This window comes from Macaca nemestrina, chromosome 19 (assembly GCF_043159975.1).
Source record: "Macaca nemestrina isolate mMacNem1 chromosome 19, mMacNem.hap1, whole genome shotgun sequence".
Lineage (NCBI taxonomy): Eukaryota > Metazoa > Chordata > Mammalia > Primates > Cercopithecidae > Macaca > Macaca nemestrina.
The window spans coordinates 82004633-82031166 of record NC_092143.1 but is presented as its reverse complement, the minus strand read 5'-3'; the positions used below and the strand labels follow the sequence as shown (position 1 = coordinate 82031166).

Genomic DNA, 26534 nt, shown 5'->3' with positions numbered 1-26534 from the left:
TTCTCATTTCCTGCCAGTTTGTAGCAGTCTAAATCAATACTAATGCAGGATATGAGTGATGAGTCTATGTACGTTTGCCCTTCACATAATCAATGCAATACACCCTATAAAAACAAGAGCAATCAAACAAATTATATTAAAGCAACCTGAACGTGCTCAAGTAATGCTTTTAAAAAAGAGGTTGGGCTAAAGATCGCATTTCTTCTCAACATTCTTCCTAGGGATCCTCCAAGGGCTTTGTTCTGTAGCCCAGGGGTGACAGGAGAGCTCCAAGAACCTGGATTCCTACTCTCTGTCTACAAGCACAAAGTGAGGTCAGGGTAAAAGTCAGTCATTCTGGCGCCTGGGTCCCACGCAGCAGCCCTGCACCACACTTTCATACTCCATCTGGATAAACAATCTCAGAAATGCATTGAATTGGTGGTGACACCAGCCACAATTTGTTGGAAAATTATTGCATTCATACTACCAACAAGGCCAGCTTATGCAGAGTATCTAAGGGAAACACAGAGAGAAGCTGTTTTCTTCCCAGACCCTCTAAGGAGGCATTATCAGATACTTCAAAACAGGAGGGAAAATCATCCACAGTTGTGGCAAAGTGATGCGTCTCCTGTTTCCCAACTTATATCCTCCACAATGGCTGCCACTGATAACAAGACGAGTAAGCAGAAGGGAGCTTCCTCTGGCTCAGGCCTTCTAACAGTGTCCTTGAAAGACAGCAATACATTTCAAATACTTCACCAAAAAAACACTAGGTGAATAAGATTGAGGCGGTAACAATGGTTTGTTTTAAATCTTATGAAAACAAAGAAAAACAAGTATTATTTTAAAAAAATGAATGAACCAGGTGTTGAATTCAATTTACGTTTATTGTTTCTAAAAATGTTGGCAGTACCCTGTATATTTTAATGAGGGTTAATACTGAAAATAAATTATGAATTACAGTTTAACTCCAGCCACAGGGTTAGCATAGATAAGCATAGATAAGCCCACTTTTTTCATTTCAAATTAGCGTAATCTATGTAATGAGACGGGGGAAAGTCAATAGATAATCACCAATCACACGTCACTTAAAAACTCCAGTGTCTGCTGCGTGCCAGGCACCAGGCTCAAAGCTGAAGGTAAGAAAGAAATAAGCCTCTCTGAAATAGTTCACAATCTAGTGGAAGAGGCAGATATAAAAACACAACAAAACACATGCTTGAAGGACACAGTGGAAGACAAGGACTGAACAAAATCTACACTCACAAAAACTAAGGCATGATACTTTGTCATTTCACTGTGATATCTGATCACCGGGTGAATACTGCTTGTGTCTTTGGTTCTTTCTTCCAACTAGGGAACGAGAAAAGTAAGTTACTGTGTATGTGGCTTTATCTATTTCCAGTATTCTGGTAACACCCAACTTTGTGTCTCTAAGATGTCTTTTCTGAACCATCGATCCATTTACACACACACTGATCTCAGGATTTCAAACACAAATCTGTCAAACATTTTCTTTTCCCCCTCCTCCCCTTCCCTCTTCTGTACCAAATCTGAGCTTCCTCGTACGGGCCTTACGCTGTTTAAACCGTATCTTCATCCACCGAGTTAGCTTCTCTCTCCCTTTCCTCAACATGGAATTAGACAATAAGTCTTGTTGATTTTACTCCCAAAATATTTCTTGAAGCAGTCTCCTTTTCTAAAATCCCTCTGCAATTGCCTTAGTTTGGATTCTCATTGTTTTTCACCTAGTAGTCTGTCAAAGTCGATCACACAAATTGGGTCATTCTTGTTATACCCAACTAAAACAGTTGAGAAGCTGGGGGAAAAAAAACACTCAGTGCATACAACATTGCTCCAAAAATGTAATTCTCTGCAAGTCCAGCCGCTGGAACTACCTGCTGTAACCCAAAACTGGTTTTATCTAATATTTGCTGAAACCACCTGCTGCAAATCTATGACTAATTTTACCCACTGCTGTCAGTAACCAATCAGAACTTTCCAGCTTTCCAAAACATTACTAATACCAATGAACTTTCTCACAAGGGGATACATGACATTTCCCTTCTTTATAAAACCTTCTCTTTGTTTCTCAGACATACCAAAGGCCATCTGGTCTGCGATGCTTCCCCGAATTGCAATTCTTGTATACCAAATGAAATTTGACGATTACGTTGAGGGATTAATCTCTCCATATTTTATTTAACTTTGACAAGTATCTGACCTTTCTGCCTCCAATACCCAAATCCCTTCTCACACACATGTATATCCACACCCAAACACATATGTGCACAAAAATTCACACTGTTGCCAGATAATGTTTCTAAAACATCGTCTGTTGTGTTGTCACCACTACTTAAAACCCTCAGTGGCTCCCTTCCACCGATAGGCTAAAACCTAAACTCCTATATATGATATCCAAGACTTTCCAAGTTCCTGGATTACTTTCCAAGGTCCACCCCTGGAGGAGTCCTTTAATCATTCTTTTGGGGACCACTTCTTTATATCTCATATTTATCTCTGTGATAGCTTCATCATATGGTATTACAGGATTTGTTGATAAGTCTCCCTGTCACCTTCAATTCTGAATTCCCCAAGGGCAGTGGACTCCAGCTTACTTATCTATCATTCCCTGGAGGTAGCACACTTTGGGGACAGAGTGTGCCAAAATATTCAAGTAATATTTGCCAAATTAGTGAATGATTATGAGATATGAAACAGGAAAATGCTATGAAGAATTTATCACTGCCAAATATTATATATAATTATAACTGTTTGCCAAGTACAGGGCTTCTTAAATTGTGAAACTGTCTCCGAAACGTTATCTAATTTGGCCTCCACAATAGTTCTTGGGGAAAGTAACCATGATCTTGAGAACCTGTGGCTGCTTAGTGGTAGAGCCAAACCAGAATCTACTGCTCTGATCTCTCTACAGTAGAGCCCCCAAAACAAACAGTGAGGGGACAACTCCAGTGTGTTACCACTGTGGTCACTGGTTCTTTTTTAAATCATTTTTTTCTTATTAGATTATAAGTTACACAGAGTAAAATTTTTGCATGTGTAATTTCTCAATTTTTTACAAATCCATACAGTCATCTAACTACCACTAATGTCAAAATGTAAAGTTGCATCGGCCCACCAAATTCTCCGTGGTCATTGTAGTTAGCCACTCCCCTGATCCTCCACCCCATGGTGAGCACTGATGCACTTTCTGCTCTTAGAGTTTCTCTAATTATTGTAAATATAATCATATAGTATGTAGTATTCCAATACTGTCTGAATTCACTTAGCATAATGCTGAATTGAGATGCTTTTGCATGTACCCATAGTTTGTTGCTTTCTATTGTTGACTTATGTAATCCATCCAGGGACCAAGTTTGTTTATCCATTCACCAGCTGAAAGACATCGAAGTTGGGGCAATGATGAATAAAACTGCTTTAAACATTTGCTTACCATTTTAAAGTCAAATTTTTCACTTCACTGGAGGAAATATCACCCAGTGGGATTCCTGGGCTGTAGAGTAAGTGTATGGTCAAATTTAAAATACGTTGAAAGATTATTTTTCAAAGTGTCTAAATAATTGTACATTCCCACCAGAAGTGTATTTGAATTCTAAGTGCTCTACATCTCCATATTTTCTCAGCACTTGGAATGCCTTCCCTCCCTCCCTCCCTCCCTCCCTTCCTTCCTCCCTCCCTCCCTCTCTCCCTCCCTCTCTCCCTCCCTTTTTTCATTCTAAGAAATATATACTAGTAATCTCCTGTTTTTAACTTGCACTTCCCTAGTGACTGTGATGTTAAACATCTTTTCATGTGTTTATTCATCATCTGCATATCTTCTTTGGTAAAGTGTCTATTCAAAATTTTTGCCCATTAAAAAAATGAGATGTTTTCTAAGTATTGAGTTTTGAGAGTTCTTCACAAATACTGGATACAAGTCCTTAATCAGATATATAGTTTGTAAATATTTTATTCCAATTTGTGGCTTGCCTTTTTAATCATATTAACACTGGATTTTGAAGGGCAGAAGTTCTTTATTTTGACGAAGAGTAATTTATCCATTTTTTCTCTTATGAGTCATGATTTTGATGTTATATTTAAGAGAACTTTGCCCTTCCTTAACCCAAGATTATAAACATTTTCTCCTATATTTTTTGCAAGAGTTTTATGGTTTCAATCTTTGCATTTAGGTTCATGATTGTTTTGAGTTAATTAGTTTTTGTATATGGAGCAAATTAAGAATGTAAGTTCTTTTATAATATAAAAAAGCACTCTTGTTGAAAAGTGTATTCTTTCTTCACAGAATTGTATTTGTATCTCTTTTTTTTTTTTTTTTTTTTTTTTTTTTTTGAGACGGAGTCTCGCTCTGTCGCCCAGGCTGGAGTGCAGTGGCGCGATCTCGGCTCACTGCAACCTCTGCCTCCCGGGTTCACACCATTCTCCTGCCTCAGCCTCCCAAGTAGCTGAGACCACAGGCGCCCGCCACCACACCCGGTTAATTTTTTATATTTTTAGTAGAGATGGGGTTTCACCGTGTTGGCCAAGATGGTCTCCATCTCCTGACCTCGTGATCCGCCTGCCTTGGCCTCCCAAAGTGCTGGGATTACAGGCATGAGCCACTGTGCCCAGCCTGTGTTTGTATCTCTATGGAAAATCAAGTGGCCGTGCATGTTCGTGTGGGTCTGTTTCTGCACTCTCTTATTCCTTCACCAATAGCAAACTGACTTGATTACTGTGATTTTATAATGCTATGATGACCTCCTATTCACCTCATTAGTGGGGAAGGGATCCACTGCCCTAAACAGAATGAGATGGTTGAACACATAACACACAACACTGGGCAGATAGATGGGCAGCATTCTATTACCCAGTCTTCTCACGACCCTGCAGGAGGACACTGCACACCACACAGGGCCACACAGGGGTGCACTTGGGAACAGATGAACAAGCAGGGGCAGTGAGAGCGAGGCGGGCTTTGAATATCAATAGCACAGGGTGCCCCTGGTTACTATGTGAGGATGATACTGCCTTGTTTTAATGATTTGTGGCTGGCAGGGAACTCAAGTCTTGTTAGACTGAGGACCAGGTGGTGTGCAGCTGGTCCGGCATGGGGTCACATCTACTGAAAGCAGGGAACTCACAATATGGCCTTCAGGGTCCTTTGAAGCTTAAAAATGTAAGACAGCCTGTGAAATTTTAGGCCTTACACTATATAATTCAGTCTTTAAATCAGATACTGTAAATCTTCAAACTTTTATTTTTCATTTTCAAAATTACTTTAGCAATTGTAGTTTTTTTTTTTCCATATATATTTTAGAGTCAGCTTGTTGATTTCTACAAAAATATTCTGCTGGGATTCTGACTAGAATTGTATTGAACCTATAGATCAGTTTAGAGAGAGAGGACATTTTAACAACAGTGAGTCTTCCAATCCATGAACACAATGTACCTCTGCATTTATTTAGGTGTTGTTTGATTTATTTCTGCAGCATATGGGTCTCACATTGTTTTTAGATTTATATCTAAAAACTTATATCTAAGTATTTTTAAATACTTAGATATAAATACTTATATCTAAGTATTTTTTTGTATTATTGTACATAACATTGTGTTTAAAAATCTATTTCCAATTGTTGATTGCCAATATGTAGAAATATAATTTATTTTTGTATGTTGATCTTGCATTCTGTGATGTTGACTTTTTGAAATATTCTACATTGATGGTGTCTCTGCATATTTATGTGGGTATGGGAATCATTCATACCTGGACAATAATGATGAGAAGAAGAGGGAGGAGGGGAAGGGAGAAGAAAAAGGGCCGAGCTCAAATGAGGGTGGCACTCGAAGTTCACTGCAGTCCACTGAAGTCCACTTTTGGGACTGGTTGCCATGGTGATGGCTGTGGCAGAAGCAAGTAGCCACAGGTCCCAGAGACAGGGGAGACCAGGAGGACCTGAAGCAACACATGAGAAGCATCTGACGCTAAAGAGAACAGAGAACTCAGAATGCAAGGCCGCCTTCTCTCATTTCTCTCTGATGTTAGTAATGTTTTCCTTAATCTCCCCAGAAGAGTATAAACTTCATGAGATTAAACATTTTCTGGGTTCATTAAAATTATTCTTGCACTTTAGATAATACATCAAAAATTGTTGCCAATCAATAAATAGAAGGAAAGAAAGGGAATAGGGAAAAGGAGGAGGAAGTAGAAAGAAAGAAGAGATAAGAGGAGGAGAAGGAAGAGGTTCACAAAGGGAAGAAAGAGGAGGCAAAGGAGAGGGATGTGGGGGTTGATTGACTCCAACAGCTCCAGGAGAACAAAAGTTTCCTTTCATTGTATTTTGTGCTGGAATTGAAATTGCGAGTTTAAACAGAAAGAGCTTCTAGAAATCGAGCCAAATTACATTCATATCAAGATCAGCCTTAATCCCCATTGACAAAAAGGGCTTTGGGAAGAGCAATCGAGGTTGGGCTCTGGTAGGAAAAAGAAAACAGAAGAGCGGGAGAGCAAGGAGACAGCCGCTGGCACGGCCTGGTGTGCTCTCTCTGGGAGGCCTGTAGTCCTTGAATCCAGTCTAGATGTTTTCTCTCTTGGTTACCTGTTATCTGAAGATTCTGAGGTGACAGAGATGTGATCATGCAGCCACTAGAATAAAGTGCTTGTATTTTAGTGTTTTGCTTCAATCTGCTTATTATAACATTTCAGTTCTGTGTAAACAACTTTAGAGAGTGCATGCTTTGGAAGTAACCTGACCCCCAAATAAAAGCTCCATATTATGAGGAAGATTTCTGCTGAAACAGGAGCCCTGTGTATGAGGAGAACATCTGCTAACACAGGGACACCATATAAGAAGATCTCTACTATATTTTTCACATTTCCACTTCCGTTTTATTATAACTTATATAAAATTTCAAGTATAGAGGACTCTAATATTTCACTTCTACCTTTTGGATTAATGTTTTCTTAGTAAGTATTACCATTAGAATATTATCATGCTTGTTTTTATATGTCTTCCACATTATAGAACACTTCTTGAGAGCAAGGATTTAAATTTTGTTTGTTTGTTTTTAAGCTACCATATCCCCAGCACTAGAACCTTTCTACAAGGTATACATAGATCAAAACATCACATTGTATCCCATTAATATACACAATACTTATTTTTCAATTAAAAATAAATTTAAACAACAATAATGCCTGTCAGTTTTGCCTTAATAGAAACAAATAGCTACTTTTCCTAGAAGTGCATTCATGTATTTCGGGCAACCCATCATTTAAAATAACTGCTAAAATTATAAAAATACAGACGTAGTCTAGGGTATAAACTTGGCCACTTTGATATAAATTGAAATACCAACTCTATGAGAATTGCTTATTATTAAGTATAAAGTTTACTGGCACCGTTATAAAAGCATAATAAATTTAAAAATTACTTCATTATTGAGAATGTTTACTACCATAACTCAAAGCTAATAATAAATAATTCCAAGAGTGAAATAAATGCCAGTGACCGTTACAATGTCTACCTATGTGTCGTCAGCAAAAATACGTATTAATGATTCAATCTTACAGGTGAAATGTATGCTTATTAGTGAAATGCATGCCACTAGCATATTGATTCAAATTTTTACACTAGTAACTCAAAGAGCTGTTTTAAATAGTTTTCTATTTGTCTTTGTATTTGTCTTGTTTGTTCTCAAACTCTTCACAGTAAAAGGTATATTTCCCTGCAGCTGAGTTCATGGAAAAGGGCAAGTGATTTTACAGAGATTTCATCAAAAACTTACATTCTTTCTTTATTTTACGCTTACAATTATCTAAAGAAAGGCTCTTAAATAATTTAAATTTTGGATTATTTAATTATTTGAATTGAGAGAAACGTCACATGTCCAAATTCATTAATAATACATCAAAAAAATCATATGTAGACAATCCATGGTAAATAAGGTTGACATGAGATGTCTTATAACACATTCAACAAGACAATTTTTAAAATGGATTGTGTAGACTCTGCATCTCACTTGATCAGTTTCTCAGTACTGCGTGTGTATGCCAATTCCTGTTATGAAACATCCCTCTGATTAATATGCTCCATTACCTACTCTTTATTTCATGAAATTACAAAGTCCCATTGAAGAACAGTGACTTGTCCAAGGGTAAAGAGATTTTCAGACCTAGACAAAATTTATGGCTCTAATATAACAAACATCTACATTTCTTTTAAGTAAAATATTTATTTAACACGCCTATAATAAAGTTAAATAAATGACATAAACTTCAATCTCATCACAAAGTATTTTTATGTCAGTAAATCTTTATTGCACCCTAGATACTAAGAATATCTGTAAGAAAGAAAGAGAGACAGCCCTTGTTTTCTAAACACTGACTCTTTTTGGAATAACGGTTAAAACAGCTACATTCCTAGTGTCAGGGAAACTTAAATTTATTTTATATATAGATATTCATCTTTGTATATTTGTAAAAGTCCACAAATTATCAAATTGAAGTAAATCATGCTTTTATCAGCTTTGGGATATTGACATCATAAGGCTGTGAGCTTGATCTTACAGAAATGGGAGTGCTTTATATCTTTTTATTGAAGTTATAAAATCCTAAAAATGCCAAACCAACATAGTATGTACTATAATTATTAACATTGGTTTTATTCAACCAAATGTTCTAGAACTAGTTTTTAATATTTTAAATATAACTTAAAGGGGCTAGCTTTAAGCACAAGCAAAAATTCTTATACATGCAATGTTTATCTTTTTCAAGAAGCACTTACAGCCAGACTCTACCACAGAAGTAGAAATTCTCTAGTCTAAAAGATATTGTTTTAATACTCAATTATTTTCATTTAAACTCCAAAAAGTATTAACATGAAGGGCACCCAATTCCCTCAAAAGTCATTTATAGACACAGTCTGTTGTAACGCCTTAAGCGACTTTAAGAACAAACAGAGTTGCAGCAACTACACTACTATAGCCACAAAGACATTTTTTTTCCCTCAATGGGCGGGCACCTATGTTTACCTGATTGGTTTGTATAAATCAACTGTGAGTTTGAGGTTTTTTCCTGAGCTGATTACTCAGACTAAAAAACGTCCCCCAACCTTAATTTAAAAGTTACATTCTAGATTTTCTCAAAAATCTTTTAAAATGAGCATTGGCTAAATGGCCTGCTGCAATCTTTGCAATCACCTCTCTCAGTGACCTTGGGAAAAATCACGTAACTACTGTGTCTCTGTTTATTTCTAAATTGAAAAGACTGGACTGTGTCATTTGAAGTGTTCCGTTTGGTAGAAGAGTTCATTAAGAAACTGCGGTAAGGCCAGGCGTGGTGGCGCACGCCTGTAATCCCAGCACTTTGGGAGGCCGAGGTGGGTGGATCATGAGGGGATCGAGACCATCCTGGCTAACATAACAAAACCCCGTCTCTACTAAATAATATAAACAAATTAGCCAGGTGTGGGGCGAGCACCTGTAGTCCCAGCTATTCAGAAGGCTGAGCCAGGTGAATGGCGTGAACCCGGGAGGCGGAGCTTGCAGTGAGCCGAGATGACATCACTGTACTCCAGCCTGGGCCACAGAGCAAGACTCTGCCTCAAAAAGTAAAATAAATATTAAACTGTGGTATATACATATGATGGAATACTACTCAGCCATAAAAAGGAATGAATTAACAGCAATTGCAGTGAACTGGATGAGACTGGAGACTGTCACTCTAAGTGAAGTAACTCAGGAATGGAAAACCAAACATCATATTTTCTTACTGAAATGTGGGAGCTAAGCTATGAGGAACGAAGGCATCAGAATGATACAATGGACTTTGGGGACAAGTGGGAGGGGGCCAGGGACAAAAGACTACAAATATGGTTCAGTGTATACTGCTTGGGTGATGGGTGCACCAAAATCTCACAAATCACCACTAAAGAACTTACTCATGTAGCCAGATATCACCTGTACCCCAAAAACTTATGGAAAAATACAATTAAAAATATAAAAACTTTTAAAAAAAGAAAAAACAAATTTCAAAGAGAGTCAGCTTATATAGAATATATATATATTCTATGAGCTAGTGCCCAGGAGATTCTCATTTGTAACGCCACTGCCAGGTAGGCTCTTAAGTTAGCAATAAATAAAGGCAGTTTTGCACCCTTTATTTATAGTGCTGGAAATCCAACTCCACAAAGAGAATCTGAGTTGAGTAAAAAAGGATTTTTTTTTTTTCAAAAGTGATATAAGGCCACACTTATCCAACCTTCAGTGTTAAAGTCATTATAGCTAGATAGCTCTTCTATCTAAGAGGAAACAAATGTAAACAAATAACAAAGAAACAGACACAAGGACTTTCCCTAGAGATCCGGTAATGAAAACATCTCACAAGCATGTACATCAGCATGGAAGAGTGTTGGCTTTCCCTGGAGGGTGTGTATAAATTCAGGTGAGCTGCTGCACTCCGTGGGCTCTGTATAAAGCCATCCAGAAATGCATCTCCGATTCTCACAACGTTCACAATTTTTTTCCAAGCACCTGGGACCAAAGACTGCTATCAACTATATTAGCATGACAACAAATTCTGTTTATTATGAGATTCTACTGATCCTCAAAACCGCCATTGAATTAGAATTATTTCCAGATGCTCTGTTCAATGAAAGAGTCTTAAAAATAATGCAAAATGATGGCGATCCCAGGCTACATTGGCAACACGCAGTCACAGCCCTTCTCCCATCCATTCTGCATCTCCCCTCCACTTGCCTGCAGCTTTTCCTGGGCACTCACTGCCCTCCCTCGGCTCCCCACAGCCTCATCCTCACAACTGGCATTTTCCCTCCACACTTTCTCAATTGTCCCTTAGCACTCCGGTGAGGGGACAACCCTAAAGCCTGGGGCCCCCAGAAGCTGCGCACAGGGCTCTCTCTTTGCTCCTCAGTGTGAGGTTCACGGCCAAGTTTCCTCCAGTTTCTGTAGGTGTGATGTTTCCCCATCAACAGTCCCATCACTTCAGGTGACTTTATTTCATGTTGTTCTAGACCAAGAATTTTTGCCTCGTTCAGCTGTGCTATATTGCCTCCTCTTTCTTTGACTTTTCCTCTTACCAAGTACAGATTACTTTCTCCGAAAGCAAACTTTCAGTAGGCATCCTGAGACACAGTATCATCTCAGTTTTTCAATTTGTAATTTCATCCTCAAGATAAATCCATCATTTAACCTCTTTAAATGGAAGGATCATGGTTGCTAAGGCCCTTCCCAGTGATCACATACTGTGAGCCCATGCTAGCATTGTGAGGGATGACTTTTCCCACCGAGCTATTTGTTGCAACAGCCCTGAAAGCTATATTCCATCGTGAAATGCATACACCTCTCTCATCTCATAAACCTGAAAACACTAAAATTGGTCTGGGGCTATACATATACCCAGAATCAATCCTCTTGTCAAAATTAAACAGAAATATCTGGCCTGGTGTGGTAGCTCACACCTGTAATCCCAGCACTTTGGGAGCCTGAGGTGGGTGGATCACGAGGTCAGGAGTTCGAGACCAGCTTAGCCAGCATGATGAAACCCTGTTTCTACTAAAAATACAAAAATTAGCTGGGCATGGTGGCATGCTTCTGTAGTCCCAACTACTTGGGAGGCTGAGGCAGGAGAATCTCTTGAACCTAGGAGGCAGAGGTTGCAATGAGCCGAGATTGTACAACTGCACTCCAGCCGGGGGACACAGTGAGACATCATCTCAAAAGAAAAAGAAAAAGAAATATTCTTAGAAAGAATCGGTTTGCTGTGAGATATTAGATAGCTCTTTAGACAGTGGCATTTACTCTCTGGACTAAAAACAATGTTTCCGTATCTCTGCCTAAGTGCAACAGAAAAGTCTCACCAAATACATACCAAATTTAAGGTCAAGACATTGAATAGATGCATAACATCTGGAAAAAGTTTAAAAAATGGTTTTCCACATTAGCATGTTACATGAGATTACAATAAGGAAAAAACCTGAATTCACTTTCTGCATTTATCTTGTTTCTCCCAAATAGATGGCAGTACTTTTCCTACTGACTTAAGTCATGGTAGAGTGAGATAAAGAGCATCTATAAATTAAGGTTAAACTGGGTCTTAAAACACATGGAATAATATTACCTTAACAAAAGCTATTTGTCAATGTTATGGGTTGGTATTGAGACATACACCCCATAGTTCATGGGTGAACATAGTTTATGCCTTACTCTGAAATGAAGATGACTGAACATTTTAGTAGATGCTAATTTAGGGTGTGATCTGCATTTTGAAGTCCTCCAAGACCTATACTTTCCACTTGAATTTTGTCTTTTCAGACTTATTCAGAATCTTTTCCAAATAGAACCTGAAGTTTCACAATAAAAAGGAATGTGGTGGTGGTGGGGGAGCGGGCGGGCGGGTAGAAAGTGGAGAAAGAAGGAGAAGAAAAAGATGTATCAGAGAGACAGGCTCTGTAAGGTACCTAAGAAACCATCTTCCTGCCAGACCTGAAAGAAGGCTGCCTTGTGAATGAGTGAAGCTCATCTATGGGTATGAAGGAAAGAATTATTCAATCAATGATGACGGAAAAACAGCCATTTGGGGGAAAAAATCCACTTTTCAAAGTCTCTATACCAAATAAATTCCACATTAATTAAAGTGATTAATTAACCTCCACATTAATTAAAGTGATTAAACATTTTAAATTATAAACATGAGCAAAAACTAGAGTACAATACATATCAACTCTGAGTGTATATAGCACTGAAGCAATAAGAAAAAATAGGGACAATGGATTATAATATTTTTTTAAATTCAATGTAATAAAAATTAACAAAAATCAGCTCTATTTTTTTTTTTTTTTTTTTTTTTGAGACGGAGTCTCTGCCGCCCGGGCTGGGGTGCAGTGGCCGGATCTCAGCTCACTGCAAGCTCCGCCTCCCGGGTTCCTGCCATTCTCCTGCCTCAGCCTCCCGAGTAGCTGGGACTACAGGCGCCACCACCTCGCCCGGCTAGTTTTTTGTAGTTTTTAGTAGAGACGGGGTTTCACCGGGTTCGCCAGGATGGTCTCGATCTCCTGACCTGGTGATCCACCCGCCTCGGCCTCCCAAAGTGCTGGGATTACAGGCGTGAGCCACTGCGCCCGGCCAAAAATCAGCTCTTAAAAATCAACCTTGTAAAATATATTTGCAGAGAGTAATATCAGCAAATATTCTACAGAAATAAACACAAACAGTAAACACATGGAAAAATATTTACCTTCACTATTTTATTTTTTTTTCTTGAGACAGAGCCTCACTCTGTCACCCAGGCTGGGGTGCGGTGGTGCAATCTCGGCTCACTGCAAGCTCCACCTGTTGGTTCAGGCCATTCTCCTGCCTCAGCCTCCCAAGTAGCTGGGACTACAGGCGCCCACCACCATGCCTGGCTAATGTTTTCTGTTTTTAGTAGAGACGGGGTTTCACCGTGTTGGCCAGGATGGTCTTGATCTCCTGACCTCGTGATTCACCCGCCTCAGCCTCCCAAAGTGCTGGGATTACAGGCGTGAGCCACTGCGCCTGACCTATCTTCACTATTTTTAAAGAAGCATTGGGTAATTTAAAATCTACTAAATTAGCAAAAGTTTTACTGAAATGCTGATGAGACTTCAGTGAATACGGTATACTTTTTTTCTCCTTTGTTAAGGTGAAATTCACATATCAAACAATTAACCATTTGAAAGTAAGCAATTCAGTGCTATTCACCCAAATTGATGGCAGTCCTTGTTCACCAGGGTATGCAACTACCATCCTACTAGTTCCAAAACACCATCATCACTCCGGAGAAACACTCCTACCCATTAAGTAATCATGCCACATTCTACCCTACCCAGAGCCCTTGGCGATACCAATCTGCGCTGTCCTTATGGATTTGCCTATTCTGGACACTTCATCTAAATGGAGTCATACAGTCTGTGAACTTGGTGTCTGGCTCCCTCACTTAGCATAATGTTTCAAGGTTCTTCTATGTTACAGCATTTGCCAATACTTTAGTTTTATGGCTGAATAATATTCATATATATATATATATAATTTCATTCATCCTTTGACGGATATTTGGATTATTTCTACCTTTTGGCTAACATGAATAGCGCCGCTCTGAACATTTGTGAGCAGGTATCTCTGTGAATACCTGTTTTCAATTCTTCTGTGTGTATACCAAGGAGTGAAATTGTTAGATCATGTGGCAGTTCTATGTTTAATTTTTTGAAGAACCACCAAACTGCTTTCCACAGTGGGTGTACGATTTTCATTTCCACCAGCAGAGAGCTCCAGTTTCTCCACATTCGTGTCAACACGTGTTATTGTCACACTTTTTTTTTTGTCATTTGTTTTTTATTAGAGCCATCTTATTGAGTGTAACACTGTATCTCATTGCAGTTTGGATTTGTACGTCCATAATGACTAATGATGTAGGGCATTTTTAATGTGTTTCTTGCTCATTTGTACACTGGAGTGAGGCTATCAGCAAGGATTTCTCAGGCTCAAAGGGTTTAAAGGCTTGAAATATTATGGTGCTCTTAAAAAACATCTATCTATCTATCTTGGCTAGTGGTATTCTAAGAAGTACAAGCATGTTGATGAACAATATGGTACAGTCTAGAAAGAGTGAAAATAACGTCCAAATTCTTTGACCTTATAAATCCACTGTTATAAACTTATCCTAAGGAAATAAACAATAGATTTATATGTGAAAATGCTCATAATATTGAATGACAAAAATAAAAACCACCCAAGGAAAGATTTGAAACATTTTTATCTGTCCACATGAGGAAAGACTGTGGCAGAAACGAAGCATTTATAAAGACTATGTAGAAATGTAGAAATATGACACAGAGCAGTTAAGCGTTCTATTTTTCACCCACATTTGATGGCAATCATCAAACACAGATGTAGGGAAACATAAGGTTCATGAGGGCAAGGATACTTGACATTTTTACCAAAGAATTTTAAAGCTAAAACAATGTCTAGTACAGATTCCCATAAATGTTTGCTCCGAATGGATAAAGAAATGGATGCAATAACAAATATAGAATGTCAATAATAATGTTACATAAAATGTGAAAATATATATGCAAAAATGAAAGTATCCAACCAGGTCCCTCACTGACACCTGGAGTTCAATCCAAACTCTCCTCCATCAAGCCGGAATTCATCAGCTCCACTTCAGGAAGGTATAGTCCTTCACCGGCTCCTCAAGTCAGAAATCTGGGCCTCATTTTAGGTCCTTCCTCCTTCCTAATAGCCCACTCCTAAGCCATTCATTCTCCAAACTCTTGACTCTTCCTTAATATCTCTCCACCATCTTCAATTCTCTGCTACGTCATGGCCGCCCTAGCTAAAGCTGTCATTCCTTCTGGATGGATCAGTGCCACTGCCTGCACAATGGTTTCCTGCTGCCAGTCTTCTCCACTGTCAATCCCTCTTCCACACAGATGGCCACAGTGCATTGTTTCATAACACAAATCTTTACATTTATCTCTCCTTTATAAAAGTTGTTAAATTATTTCTATTGCCCATAAGCTAAACCCACATTTCTTGTTATAGTTTCCATTAGGAGCCCTCAATATCGAGTGCAGATTGAATCACTGGAGTAGCTTTTTTAAAAAATTTTTAATTATTTTTTATTTTTATAGTTTTTTTGGGAAGCAGATGTTGTTTGGTTACATGAATAAGTTCTTTAGTGGTGACTTTTGAGACTTTGGTTCACCCATCACCCAAGCAGTGTACACTGTACCCAATGTGTTGTCTTTTATCCCTCACCCACCTCCTGCTCTTTCCCCCGAGTCCCCAAAGTCCATTGTATCATTCTAATACCTTTGTGTGCTCATAGCTTAGCTCCCACTTATGAGAACATACAATGTTTGGTTTCCCATTCCTGAGTTACTTCATTTAGAAAAATAGTCTCCAATTCTATCCAGGTTGCTGCAAATGCCATTAGTTTGTTCTTTTTTATGGCTGAGTAGTATTCCATGGTATATGTATATATACCACATTTTCTCTGGGGTTTTTTTTTTTTTTTTTTTGAGATTGAGTTTCACTCTGTCACCCAAGCTCAAATTGCGGTGGTGCAATCTTGGCTCACTGCAACCTCCACCTCCCAGGTTCAAGCGATTCACCTGCCTCAGCTTCCTGAGTAGCTGGGATTACAGGCGCATGCCACGATGCCCAGCTAATTTTTTGTATTCTTAGTAGAGACAGGATTTCACTGTGTTAGCCAGGTTGGTCTCAATCTCCTGACCTCGTGATCCGCCTGCCTCGGCCTCCCAAAGTGCTGGGATTACAGGCGTGAGCCACCACACCTGGCCTATATATCACATTTTCTTTATCCACTCACTGATTGATGGACATTTGGGCTGGTTCCATGTTTTTGCAATTACAAACTGTGCTCCTATAAACAGGTGTGTGCAAGTATTTTTTTCATATAAAGATTTCTTTTCCTCTAGGTAGGCACCAAGGAGCGGGATTGCTGGATCCAATGGTAGTTCTACTTTTAGTTCTTTAAGGAATCTCCACACTATTTTCCACAGTGGTTGTACTAGTTTACATTCCCATCAACAGTATGAAAGTGTTTCCTTTTTACCACATCCATGCCAACATCTATTTTTTTTTATTATGGCCATTGTTGTAGGAATGAACTGGTATCGCATTGAGGTTTTGATTTGCAATTCACTGATAATTAGCCATGTTGAGCATTTTTTCACGTGTCTTGGCCACTTGTGTATCTTCTTTTGAGAACTGTCTATTCACATCCTTAGCCCATTTTTTAAATGAGATTCTTTGTTTCCTTACTGATTTGTTTGAGTTCCCTGTAGATTCTGGACATTAATCTTTTGTCAATGTGTAGATTGTGTGGATTTTCTCCCACTCTGCGGGTTGTCTGTTTACTCTGTTGATTATTATTATATTTTGCTGTACAGAAGATTTTCAGTTTCATTAAGTGCCATCTATTTATCTTCGTTTTTGTTGCATTTGCTTTTGGGTTCTTGGTCATGAAGTCTTTGCCAATGGCTAGAAGGGGTTTTCCAAAGTTATCTTCTAGAATTTGTATGGCTTCAGGTCTTAGATTTAAGTCTCTGACCCATTTTGAGTTGTTTTTTGTATAAGGTAAGAGATGAGAATTCAGTTTCATTCTTCTACCTGTGGCTTGCCAATTATCCCAGTACCATTTGTCAGATAGGGTGCCCTTTCTCACTTTATGTTCTTGTTCGCTTTATCAAAGATCAGTTAGCTGTTAAGTATTTGGCTTTATTTCTGGGTTCTCTATTCTATTCCATTAGTCTGTGTGCCTATTTTTATACCAGTACCATGCTGCTTTGGTGACTATGGTCTTATGGTATAGTTTAAGTCAGGTAATGTGATGCCTCCAGATTGTTCTTTTTGGTTAGTCTTGCTTTGGCTATGTGGACACTCTTTTAATTCCACATAAATTTTAGGAATGTTTTCTAGTTGTGTAAAGAATGATGATGGTATGTTGATGGGAAGTGCTGGACTTCAGCAATCAAATCTTACTCTACGGTATTACTTCCTAACAACAGTTTGGGGTTCTTCCAGAGTTATGTCCATTAAAAAAATAAGAGATTATATACTAAATAAAAGTGCAAGGTAAAGAAAAAATATTTAAAACAATAATTATCAATAATGTGATACACATTTGCAAAGAAAATACTTTTTTCAAAAAATAAATGGTAAATCAATATGCAACAGTTGTTTATAATGTATAATACTTTTATATTAATGTTTGATATTATATTAATGTTTTTATATGCCCATATTCTGCAACATGAATCACCATGAAATGTTTAAATGTCTCTCAAGTGAATGTAAGGCATAAATTATATTAGCAACTGCTTTGCCAAGCTTCTAGATGCCTAAAATATATTCTCAATACTCAAAATCAAGAAGAATTGTCTAAATCCAAACTCCTGATTATAGGAAAAAATGGTTTTTATTTATAAATCCACCTACCTAAGCCCTAAAATATACATCAGTTTTGTAAGTCTGAAAAATAACTATGCTTATGTCATACAATTAATATTTTCTAGAATGTCATTACTATGCTTAGCCCAATTCTGCTGCTTCCAAATGCCCTTGAAATGTCCTTCCATATTCCATAAATTTTGAAACATACAGTTATAGCTTTACATCGTTCGTCTATAATTTTGAGGTTCAGTTTACTTCCATACCACACAGACTTGCTCAGTGCTTTTATTGTAAATAATTTACACTAGAAATGCTGCATCATAGAGCTGAGGTTAGAGAAATTGTTATTTAAGCAAACCAAATCAATCCCAAATCATTTTAAACTTCCTGCTCTGTGATTTGTCTTACAGCAAGGACTGGTCGGCGTGGTGGGGACCAGATGGGGCGTGAGGTTCATGGCTCCACTGCTACTCATTTGGGGGCTCTTCTCCCCTCGTTTCTTATTGAGGTCTCCTTGTTAAAGCACAGTCCCACACCTCCTTTTCTTCTCTTTCCTTCCTTGACACTTCTAACTCTAGCTTTCTCATTTATGGTTTTCAGTCTTAATTTTCCCAAATCCAAATGGAAATCCATTTTTTTTGCAAAGGAAATAAATACCAGGTAACTTTATTTGATAAATAATTTCTAAAGAGAAATAAAACATGTCATTCTAATATTTCTTCATGAATTAAGAAGATGAGAAATGGGAACAACTATCTCAGCAGGATTTGGGGTGTGCACCTGTAGGAGAGGAGTGAGGGGACAGAGCTCCTGGCCAAGAGAGGGCATGGGTGCACTTAGCTGCTCTCCTCAATTGTCTACTCACAAGTCCAAAGGTGAGGACACACCGAGAATCAGTCACAAAACAAAGCAAGAGAGTCATCAAATTTTGTCCTTGCCACACTTTTATTTCCCTTTTTTTTTGGCTGCTATTAATTCATTTATTCATTCTTCAACTGTTGGGCAGTATGCTATAATCATCCACTGTAGTCGGTGCTCAGGTTACAACAATAAATGAAATATGAGAGGTTCTACCCTTAATGTGATAATATTCTAATGGGAGAACATATAAAATCAGTGATTATCACTCCACATGAAAAGTTTAATGACTGATACTCTGGGTATTTGGGAGCCCAAAGACATCTGACCCCATCTACCTGGGGGTATGAACTCGGGTTATCTGGAGGAAGTGGCCAGTATTGAAGAATGGACCTGGCAGAGGACTGGCAGTGTGTATAAGGACATTCTCCCGGGGGAATAACATGGGCAAAGGGATAGCCAGGCAATAGAAAGCTTATTGGAATTGGCAATGGGAGGGAGGAGATGACAACCATGGGGTAGGGACAAGTACAGAAGTACAGCTTCCCTACAGCTCTTCTGCCCATCTGGACGAGCTCATTGCCCTGCATGCACACGGCTGCATAGGGTCCCGGCACCCTCCATGGGCGACCCTGGATGCTATCACTACATTTCTTCCTTTTTTTGACAACTTCCTTTTCTTGACAACTTTTTTTGACAAGTTGTCAAAGTTGCTACCTCTCTTTATCTGCAAATGAGTAAAATATCAAGGACCTAGCAGGACTATAATGCAGAATCAAGACATTATCAATATGCCTGGAACATAATGGGAAATTATACATGGAAGATGTTATCATTACTGATTTACAGCAAAACTTAGAACCAAAAAGATGTTACACATACACACACACACACACACAGAGCTGGGTGTGAGATGCAGTGAGTCAGGAGAAAGAGGAAGGAAAGGAAGGCTTGTTAGAGTGCTTGATCCGTGCCAGGAACTCTAGACTAAAGTTTGCCTTGTTAGGGGATGAGATAAAGGTGATAGAAGGTAGGGAAGGGGCCGGGTGCGGTGGCTCAAGCCTGTAATCCCAGCACTTTGGGAGGCCGAGACGGGCAGATCACGAGGTCGGGAGATCGAGACCATCCTGGTTAACACGGTGAAACCCCGTCTCTACTAAAAAATACAAAAAAAAACTAGCCGGGCGAGGTGGCGGGCGCCTGTAGTCCCAGCTACTTGGGAGGCTGAGGCAGGAGAATGGCGTGAACCCGGGAGGCGGAGCTTGCAGTGAGCTGAGATCCGGCCACTGCACTCCAGCCTGGGTGACAGAGCGAGACTCCGTCTCAAAAAAAAAAAAAAAAAAAAAAAAAAAAAAAAAAAAGGAAGGTAGGGAAGGAGGCTCTGTATACGGGCAGAATCAAAATCCCAAATCAAAGGTGGGAACATGTCTGCTTTTACAGAAATATAAATAGGATTTCACAAGAAACAGATCTGATGTTTCAGGTCAGAAAAGCTCTACATTAATCCACGATACGGCAATTTCCACTGATGGGAAGGACGGTACCCAGAACAAGGAAAGTCACTGCCCCTTGATGTTTGGCATTAATCAGGCCCTGGCAACTCCCCATAACCAGTCACTGACTCTATCTCACCAATCAGCCATGCAACATTGACCAACAAGCTTGGTAAATAGCAGAGGATGAGGGACTCAAGAGACATATGGAAAAACACTGATGTGGCATCAAAGCCATCTTCAAAATTTTGAAAGGCTGCTGTGTAGGGAATGGATTAGACTGCCTATGTGTAATTCTGGGAACAGTCTCGGGATCTAGAATCTCAGGGCCACACACACTTCAGGGAAGTAAATTTCTGAACACCAAGAGTCATCCAGTACATTCTGGTTGATTTACTGTTTTATTTATATCTTTAGGAAAAACATCTCCAGTTTCCTCAGGCTTACAGATTAAAACCATCTTAGAGCAGGAGACTTGGTTATTAACAAGTTGACACAAGGCTATGACAGGACCCACTTGGAGGACGTGGTAGGGACGGTGGGCTCAAAGAGGCTGGGAAAACATATCCCTGATGATGAATGCACACCCAGCTCCTCAGCCATGCAGTCCCAAGTGTCCCCATGACTCACTCCTGGGGGTGAATATATTCCTAAAGGCCAATATCATTTACCAAGTCAAGCATATACAGTCACTTCCGGCCATTCATATTTTAACCAGAGTTAGTATATTAGATTAACTGTCCTCTCACCCAGCACAGCCTCCAAAATTTATGTATCCTAATCATATCTATTCCTCAAAATCTAATTAACCAAAGTCCAATTCTGCATAAAATTTTCCCCAGCACACGTATGAGGGTGCAGGAAAGAGTACAGGCTGTGTAGTCCAGGAGACCTGAATTTAATTCCGGCTCTGTTACTCACTAATGAGCAGCCTAAGGCGAGGCACTTTTTGCCTCTGGGACTCACTTCTCTACCAATAATATGATAGTGAAAGCCAACACTTTTAAGAGACATCCTAAGAATTAGATAATAACAGCAGCTGGGTGTGGTGGCTCACACCTGTGATCCCAGAACTTTGGGAGGCCGAGGTGGGCAGATCACTTGAGGTCAAGAGTTTGAGATCAGCCTGGCCAACATGGTGAAACCCAGTTTCTACTAAAAATACACCCAGCCTGGGTGACAGAGCAAGACTCCATCTCAAAAAAAAAAAAAAAAAAAAAAAAAAGAGATAATAACAGTAGAGTGTTCATTTATTTTACACGAAAATGTTAGTTAATTTTCCTCCTAACTCTTCCATCATGTTCGTCTTTCTTCTAAAGTTTACAATGTAGAAAAGGTAATAAATAGTGAAAAATGTATTTATTATCTATTCCTCTGAGTTGGAGGTCATGGAGCAGATGACAAGCTTTCAGGTAGATGCGGGAATGAGAAAAAAGCCATAAAATATTCAGAAGGTCAGGCCAGGCCCAAGGCTGCAGCTGTGGGGCAGGTGGAGTGAGAGACTGCAGTTGGGAGGTTGCTGAGAAGGTGAAAAATTCTGGAAGGAAAACTCAGGGTCACTAAAGACACACATCACTGATGCTACCTTCCACCCAGTGCCATTTAACCCTTTTATTTGGGATTCTAACCACATGGGGTAGAGTAGGTACAAATTCTAGTACAACGGCATTAGCAAGAAACTGAAAAAGACTATCATAGAGAATGATTTGGTACCATGCAGGTTTTGTAATTTCCAAATTTCATCCATGTGACTTTGCATAATTTGGAGACAGGATTTGGTTTGGAGTTGTCTCTATTACCTTGTAGTGGTGTGTGACCTTGGGCAAGAATTAGGACTTCTCTAATAACAGCAACAAGAACAACAGCTTGTACTATTTGACCACTTACAATCGGTCAAGCACAGTCCCAAGGGCATGGCTTATATTAACTCGAACCTCACAACGACCTATGAGATGATGGCTGTTATCTTCATTTGACAGTTGAGGAAACCGAGGCACAGAGATCCACCACTAGCTCACAGTCACCCAAGATCCTAAATTTTCTCACAGATTAAATAGCATACAAAGTCACGACAAATATTTATCATGATAAAATGAGGCATTTTATTTGAAAACTGCTGCATAAAGTGAGCTTCCCTATCTATTACTAAAGGTGAATCAAAATATCGACATGGCATTGGCCTAAGGGTTGTTCATACGGATGGGTGTCATGCGGTACCCCCACTCAGCTCGCCTTCGTGCCTGTGTCTGGCTTTCGGCAGTGAAAACAATGCGTGTTCATTATTCCAAGAGCGTTGACTCCGTCAGATATTGGGCTACAAAAGTTCTCTTTCAGCAATGCTTCCACCCAGAGTCTGTGGATCATAAGTGTCTCTTTGCCCACTGTGCGGAGCAGCAGGCTCCATCTAGGTCGGCGTGTGTCTCCGTGAGTCAAGGCCTCAGTTACCAAGGCTGGAAGGAAATAGTACTTAAGGCAAAGGTCTCCTATACGTGATCAGAAGGTACATATATGATCCACATGCTTTTCAGAGGAATGAGACAATAGCATCCTAATCTTTCCATGCACAGGTGGCCAGAAGTAAAGTTATAGCTTGGACCAGTTTTTTAAATTGTTGTATTGAGCGGCAACATCTGCTTTCAGGAAGCTGGCCCGAGGAGAGAAGAGGGCTGTGTGTGGTGCCTGAATGAGTTGGGGAATGGAAGGAGCAGGGGACGGGGCAAGGTGAGGAACCCAAGCCGCCTCACTGATCATCTGTCAGAAGAAAGCAGGCAGGAAAGAGTGGTTTCAAAACAGGACTCAGAAACATGCACGGTGTGAGTTTGCTTTTATGTATTTTATCTCCCATTTCATACTTACTAGCTCTTTCTCCACAGTACTGTCTCAAATATGAAAAATTAACATCAAGAATTTCATTTTTATGAGGATGGATCCACCAGGTGATTCTGCACACCTAGGGTCCATCTCCAATTAGCACAACTAACGAAGTGTGGGGTGAAATTCACAGCTTTGTGTGCCAAAGGATGAGTCAGCACTTGTACTGGCAAGCCGAGTGCACACAGCAGCAGCTCACTCTGTAATCCTCCCCACAGTCGTCGGGATGGGAGGATAAACTGCCAGGCTGGGTCTGTCCCTCAGTCTCCTTGTCGTAGGCTGATGCTTGATACCTTGATTCTTGGCACTGGGAGCCTTGTGTGTTTCAAGGACAGAAGCACGTCAGGAAGAAACACTATTGAGGCCCATCCTAATTTCTTGGTTGGTGGGCTTCTGGACCAAGTTTCATGTGCTTGTAGAATGAGACAATATGAAACTCTAGCTGCCCCTCCTCCCACAGGGGGAAAGAGCAATGCAACTGAGGGGCTAACCTTTGGGGGAAGCTGAATCCAACCAGGAATGTTGCCATTTAAGGAAGCAAAGAAAATATTCAGTTAATTATAAGGACAAGCAAGGGAAAATCATAGACTAAGTACCAGAAACACTAACTTTAGCCCTTTGAAAATAGACTTATCCAAAGTCCTAGGAACCACAGCGGAGGAAACAATCTTACACACACGATGAATAAAGAGTTCCATAAAGATGGAGGAAGAGTGGAAAGAAGACAGATCCGTGCTCAGACTCCAGCTGAGACATGCAATGGCTTCATGCAACTCATTTGCCCACTAGAGCCTGTTTCTTCATTGCAATTCCTACCTCAGCACTATCCGCAGGTTGGGCACTGCGTTTATACAGAAAAAGGGCCCCTCTTGGAGAAACGAGACTACACAAAGGCATAGCCCTTCATGGGCAAGGCTTGGCCAGGAGACCAGCCTCTTGATGTAAATCAAAGGATTTCGCTGCTTCCCGCTGGATGGAGCCTGACGAAGGAATCTCCTGCTCAGCTCCTCGTCAGGCTGGGGGTCCTGCACACAGAGCACAGGGGTCCAGCTGCACAGTCCTGTCCACCCTGAGGACTTGTTTAGAGAATGAATAGGACAATGCATGGATAGAGAGAGTGCTTTACTTAAAGCATAGCAAAGCCCTCCTGGGACAAGAAAGGAACGAGTCATTAATTGAAAAAGGAATAGAATAATCCCTGGGGTCTTATGGTTCAAAGATGCTCTATAAACAGGAGATATTATCATCACAAATTTTCCCCATATAGTTTCTGACTCAAAAGTTTCTTTCAATCAATAGCATGCTTTAAGCACAGCACAAGAATCCAGACCGGCCTTCAAATTTCACTAACATCGCCACACATCTAACACGGAGTCAAACAAACTACGTCTATGTAATCTGTAATGACATAATTGAAACCGGGTTTACATTTATTTAAGTAGCATAGTTTTGGTGGAATGAAAATATTTTACTAAGCGGCACAACATATGTTTGAGCAAAATTTACAGAGGTCTCCCCTGCCCCCATGGACTCCTCACTTACCTATGAGAACACTGTTTTGGAAATGCGGGGGAAAAAAAAAGGCAGAAGGGAGTGGTATTAAGTTTCAGCTCTGCACAATGGCACCTTTAACAGACCTGCCAACTAGTCAAAATCTAAATAGGGTGGTTTGAAAACATCTTTATTACTGCCAGTTAATATTCATAGGACTCTGGAGGAACGAGAACTTTCAATGACTCAATATTTATAAATGCTACTGTTGTCCCACCAAAACTTATGTCAGACTCCTAAGAGATGTTGGGACCTTTTGCGATAATGAGGGTGAGGGTATGCATTTTCAATGGGGTAAAGAAGTTGTTAAGAAAACAAAATTAAACACTTATAAATGAGTGCTTGGTGGTCTTGAATTTGAATACTACTTGAATATGATTGGGTAACCTGACTTGTCTGGGCTTTAATTTTAATTTACCAATGTCTTGAACATACAGAAAACATTCAAAATGTACAACACTGATGACCAGTACAGCTTTTGTCTCTTTAGTTGAATTTTTGCTATGTTATCTATGCAGATGCCAAAAAAGGATAAACTTCAAATGTGGGATATCAGAATAACTGAGTTTGTATTTACATCTCTGACAGTATAATCATAACTCCAAATGCTTGAGAAACGATAACATTAGTGAAGTCGACTCTAAATTAAAAGTCAGTGTTTCCATTACCAATCCTAACACTATTTTCAGTTTATATAACTTGATCATTAAAAAGTGCTCTGGGCTGAAAACCTGGTCTGTGTCAATCTTGGATTAAACTAGTTTGCAAAGCTCTGAAGTTTGTTTGTTATTCTCTTTTATCCTTTTTCAAGAATGTATTAATTTTAAATGCTACACATAAAACTAAACCAAAAAAATCTACAACACCTGATGAGCCAACACAATTACAGGCATCACTAGTTTTTCAGAAGAAATTTATGATTTCTATAAACCTACCTTCAAGGTTCCTATGGCTGGAAGTAAAAAACTCAAGCTTTTCTTTTTTCACTCAATCTTTCACATATCCCCTCTCTATTGGTTACTTCATCAAAAATACTAGAACTTGAAATTGGAACTATAACCATTTGTAGAAATAAACTTCAAATTTGAATTTAACTTTATGGAAATAAAGTTTACTATTATGACTTCTATTAAATTGACTCGTAGCAGAGTAGAATTTTCATCTGGGGATAGCAAAAAAAAAAAAAAAAAGAAAAGATGTTATGTTAGATGCTGACATGTTCAAACTATATTGCAGTACAGGATGACTGCAGAGGGCATTTGTGCATGAATAAAACATGTCTTTGACAGAGACCTGGAAATATCATGGTATCACAAAGCCCACATATTTAGGAGCGAGGTTAGGAGAGGCAGACCTAGTTTTTTGGTTGGGCAAGGAAGGCCTGGAAAGAGGCAGGTCAAGAGGCCAGCTGTGACTACACTTGAGATGGTTACCTCCCTTCACCACTGGGAAATACAGGCCTCTTCATGGTATTAGTAGAGGTCCCATCTGAAGTGTCCAGGTATTGTGAATTTTTGCCTGGGAAGGAGCCAAAGCAAGAGAGTGTGTGTGTGTGTTTGTGTGTGTGTAAGCTTGCCTGTCTGTCTACACTCTGTGGAGAACATAGAGTAACTACAGTTATAAATGCAGAGAAAAGAATGTTGCTTTAGCATTTCATATCATATTTTTATTTTGACATTTGTAGAATTATGGAAAATCATCAATTTGAAATAGAAACACTTAAGACCGTGAGTCAGAAGAGATCATAAATTTCACTTCCACCCTCCAGCCACCTTCCATATTACTCAGCAACCTAAATTTTTTTGCAGACATGAGTAAGTTATA

The 26534-nt window shown here is 39.4% G+C and overlaps 1 protein-coding gene across 14 annotated transcripts in view; it reads right to left on the bottom strand.

The window, feature by feature from the left end:
- The window catches only part of LOC105478913 (piezo type mechanosensitive ion channel component 2), a 475658-nt gene that overhangs the window by 277969 nt on the left and 171155 nt on the right, over positions 1-26534 (bottom strand). The window lies entirely within an intron of this gene.